We start from the raw sequence: 5,126 nt of genomic DNA, 5'->3' as shown, positions 1-5,126 counted from the left end.
TTTTGGACCATCTTAGGTTGAAAATTAAGTCGCGATACTTCAATTTGCTTCTCGGTTTTGTGCTTCTGGCAATGTCTGTCGAGCCATTTTTCGCCATTTGTGCAAATCTGTCGAAAATAACCAAAATTCATCAAAATTAATTATAAAATTAATTAAAATTCAACATGTTCATATTTTAAGTACACTTTAATTATTTTATAAGAATTAATTATTTTCCGACAAGAATTTTATCGAAACTACATGAATTTAAGTTAAAAAGGGCATGAAAATTTGTGTAAATTTTCGGGTTTCCACACCCCAAACTTAATTCATTGGTTGTCTCGAGTAATGCACAAATTTGAAAAGAATTTTTTGAAGACACCTTTGAAAAAGTCCTTCAAAATGACATTCTTCCCAACAATCATGAATTTGGTATACTTATGCTCAAGAACAAGAAATTCGATATTTATGCTATCTAAGTATACATACCATTCAAATTAATCTCAATCATTCTTATGAAAGGCAAAAAATTAGACTAAATGTTTCCTAATAAAGTCATGTTAACCCTTACCAATTTAATTTTATTCCCTTATTCAAGATTAAGCTGCAATCATTAAGTTTAACTTATGTCTTCATATGTTGCACGTATCAATTTCTCTCCACTAATGTACGTAGCATTGGAACTTGCATCAATAGGTCTTTAACAAGGTTGTAACGTGGTTGGGCTTAGGGGTAGGTAAAAGATAGATAAATTTAGGCTAAAAACCCTAGACTCAACTTGCATCGGACCTTCGAAATAATTACCTTCAATACATCAACTTTCTTTGCTTTCACATGCTCTTTTGTACATCTTATTTTAAGAACTCATGCTCTTCCTTTCTTTTTTTTAATTCAAGCATTTTACTGTATGTACTATAATTTTTTAGAGCATTTGATACTTCTTTTCAACTCCCCCAAACTTATTTTCAAAGAATACTTTGAATAGTAATGAGTCTAGTATTTGGGACAATTTTAAGATAGTTAAGAGAGAAGTGATAGTTAAATTTGCAAGGGTTCAAATAAAATTAGGCCATATAGTCTCAAATCTAGGTTTCAAAGGATAAAAATTTCATCATGGTTAGCTTGAAAGGCTCAAACAATCCAAACAATAGTTGCCTAAATCATTTTCAACGCTCCATGCTTCCTAGGATTTCGCCTCAAGAAACTTCTAAGTCAATTCTAAAGACTTAAACTTTCATGCATGCCTAACTTTCCTAAGGAACTAAAATTTTATGGTATGATTTGCATGCTTTATTAAAAATACATTTATGTCATTATTAAGCTAACATAACAATTATTGAAATAATTGAACTTTATTTACTGAAGTTTAGCCTACTTAACAACATTTCAAATTATTGAACAAAATATAACCTAATCATAATTGAAAGAAAATTTTATTCTGAATGGAAATAATTTCAATTTTTCGGTCCCCCTACTTAAGACGAACAATGCCCTCATTATTAAAAGTGAATAGATACTATACACCAGGTAGTAGTCTAGAAAAGAGGAGGTGAGTCAATTTGACTGCTTAAGTACCAAGCTCTCTCTAAATCCATTCATAGACATGTATATATCTATTGCCACACTTTGTACGTTGCAACTTGTTCATTTTTATTTATGATTTCCACATCTTGTTTTATTATGCGAAAAATAAAAATCATAATAGAACCTAATCCTAAAACATTAAATAACCTAGGAAAGAAAATGAAATAAAGTAAAGATCCCCATTTTTATTTATTTGAAGATCCCTCAGAATCTGACTCATCTTTTTCCTTCCTCGACATTGGAGTCCATGGTTCAAGTGTAAAGTCTAGAAATTCATGCACAAAAATAAACGGGTTATGAAATATATATTTTAAATGCATATCTGATTAAGTCATCCCGTATTATTGAGTATCTCCAGTAATCTTGTTACTGCAACTACATTTGTTGCAGCATAGCCATTATACCAAACTGTTCACTTCGTGGAATGGTGCTAAATAAAGAGACTTTCACCATCAAACTTAGGAAATTTGTTAAGGGTCGTTTCAGTTTTGGGCAGATAGGTGAGTAGTTGAGGGTAAAGTTTAGAGTTGAAGAGGGTGGCAGTTTTAAGGATAGTTTAGGTGCGGTAGTTGGTGACTTCGAATGAAGGTGTTTGGGGCGGTGATTTAAGGAGTTAAGGGCTGCAACATTAAGGGGTTAAGTGAGATGCACTTTGGGGCTACTTGGGAGTGGTGGTGAAGTAAGGTAAGGGCTATAGGTTTGTGTGGAAAAGGGTTGAAAATTTCCCTTCTTAGTACTGTCTTGAGCCCAATGGCAGCTCCTTTTTGGATCCTAAGCTCCTATACTGAAAATAAATAAAAAAACTCAAAGAAATTAGTGCTTGGGTTAAAATTTGACCCTTTATTTAACAAAAAAAATACTTAAATTCTTTGGGCTACTTAAAAAATATTTTTTTTTGAAAAATAACATTAAATTAAACTCCCAGGAAAGACTGAAGGGGTCACGGATGGTCTCGCTTAAGACCCAATCTCCTAGAAAGAGTTTTAATTAATGTAATGAACTAAATGAAATTTTATCTAAGTCTACCATTTTATTCAAATGAGAAAAAAAAACTAAAAATATAAAATAATGATAGAGAAAGTGAAGAGAACTCCCTCCATTTTATTTAGGATCATCATTGACCATGGTGGTGTCAAATGGTCATTTGTCATACCCACCATAATCATCTAGGAAGTAGTCATATTCTTTCCCATCAAATCTATCCACATTGGGCTCCAATGTCTTTCCACTTGGCAAAGAGACTGTTTTGCAATGTTCTTTGCCCAAAATTTTTGGATTTTCTGTGTCGCTTGGCCAAATACCTTGGGGTTTATTTTGAAGTTCATTGGTTAATTGACCTATTTGATTCTTCAGATTTCTTAAAGTGGTATAATTCTTCGCTATGTATGCCTTCAGCAAATTCTCAAGATCACTTGAAGATTCAGTTGGTGAGGGTTGTTGCACTTGTTGAGAATATTCCGACGAAGAACTTGGTCGAAATGGCATAACAGAGTCGGTATGGTCCGCCCATTGATCACTCCATGCAGAAATTGGATGATTCTGCCATGAAGAGTTGTAAAAATTTGATTGCAGACCATTCCAATTCTGATTTCCATGTAATAATTTGAATATTGATTCAATGGGCAATTTTCAAAGAAATGGGCATCTCCACAATATTCACAAGAAATATTCTTGAACTGATTCAGCTACTAACCTGGAAAATTACCATTGAAACCATTAACAATTATGTTCTTAAGCATAGAAGACATAGAGGATACCTGGGCTGCCAAAGAAGCAAGTGTGTCCGCTTCATGTACTCCTGTTACTCGTCTTTTTGAGGCTGCTCGGTTGGTTGGCCACTGATAGACATTGTTGGAAATTCTTTCAATAATCTCATAAGCATCATTATAAGACTTAGAAAGAAGGGCTCCATTTGTCGAAGCATCTACCATCATTCTAGTATGAATATTGAGACCAATATAGAAAGTCTCTATTTAAATGCAGCAAGGAATGCCATGATGAAGGCACTTTCGTAGTAACTCCTTGAACTGCTCCCATGCGTCATATAAAGATTCCTCATCAAGTTGCTGAAATGATGTGATTTCATTTCAGATCTTGGCGGTTAAAGATAGAGAGAAATATTTCATTAAGAAATGTTCAACCAACTCTTGCCATGTAGTTATGGAACTAGACGGTAGGGAGTTCAACCATGCTCATGCTCTATCTCTTAAGGAGTATGGAAATAATCTCAATCTCAAGGCATCCTCGGTCACCCCGACTAATTTAAATGAGTCATTCACTACCATAAATAGCCGAAGATGAAGATGTGGATCTTCAATAGGAACCCCACTAAATTGACCCATATTTTGCAACATTTGGAACATGATCGGCTTCAGCTTGAATTGTTGTGCCTCGATTTTGGGTCTCCTTGTAATACCCCTACCCGTATTCATTGCCGGAATAGGGTACGAGGTATTACTGGAGTTTACGAATTAAATTTTTTTTATATTCAATATAGCCCCTTTATAAATATCTAACCTTCCCTGCAATATTAAATCGAGACCAATCCACATCAACCAAATCAATTCAACATATTTTCAAGATAAATTCATGCATATTTATAAGATAACGTCATCACATATCTAAAACCAGGTTTGTTAACCATACTAATGGCTAACTTTACATTCATTTCACGTTAACATTTACTTTGTTAGCTTATCCATGCCATTGATTTCCAAAATAAAGTTTCTTTATATACCGAAATCCTGAGGTTGACAGTGCGATGTGTTTCCGACTAAATCCGACCTCCGAGCTCTTAACACTACAAAATAGGGAAAAAGGAAACGGGGTAAGCACTTTGTGCTTAGTAAGCTCATGTAACAAGAATTATACTTACCTAATATTTTCAATACAATATAATAAACATTCATATATCCATTCAATGCATTATTACCCTAACATGCACAAACTCAACATTCAAGTTAGTACAATAATTTCCATGTATCAATAATATATACCATGATTAATGAGCTCGTCAATACCATGATTTCCATTTTCTTGTTATTTTTCCGTATTTATCCCGTTGAATTTATCAGAATTTCGATGGATTTTCAGAGGTACACATTTATTGTACAATTTCGGGTCCCTCAATTCATATTCATGTGTGCACATTTCCATTTCAGAGAGCACACTCCGCGAACCTCAAACTTGCAGCGGGATTACCAGTCCAGGCTAAATCCCCTGCAATATAAACTTATAGAGTATTGTCGGGATTACCAGTCCAGGCTAAATCCCCTGCAACGACAATTACTCTAATGAGCTTGGATCTGAATTACCAGTCCAGGATAAATTCAGACCCTAATTCGGATTACCCGTCCGGGCTAAATTCATTTTACACATATTCTTCGGGAGGGCTATATCAAGATAGGATCACCCGTCCGGGCTAGATCCTTTTAACCGTCAATTCCTTTTCAGAGATCCATCGAATTTTCCTTTCATTCAACTGGGACTTCTTCCCATTTTATCAAATATATCAATTTTTCATAAATTTTCATACAATGAACATTCAAATCATTTTCACATAA

At 34.2% G+C, this 5,126-nt stretch overlaps 1 non-coding gene across 1 annotated transcript; it reads left to right on the top strand.

The window, feature by feature from the left end:
* Positions 1-3,552: 3,552 nt before the first annotated feature.
* LOC121207844 (small nucleolar RNA R71) lies at positions 3,553-3,659 on the top strand. Its single transcript, XR_005902959.1, has one exon. It is a non-coding gene; the product is annotated as a small nucleolar RNA R71 (small nucleolar RNA).
* Positions 3,660-5,126: the final 1,467 nt, after the last annotated feature.

The sequence above is a fragment of the Gossypium hirsutum genome, chromosome A01, assembly GCF_007990345.1.
Source record: "Gossypium hirsutum isolate 1008001.06 chromosome A01, Gossypium_hirsutum_v2.1, whole genome shotgun sequence".
Lineage (NCBI taxonomy): Eukaryota > Viridiplantae > Streptophyta > Magnoliopsida > Malvales > Malvaceae > Gossypium > Gossypium hirsutum.
The sequence above is the reverse complement of the archived record's forward strand: the minus strand, read 5'-3'. Positions and strand labels throughout refer to the sequence as shown.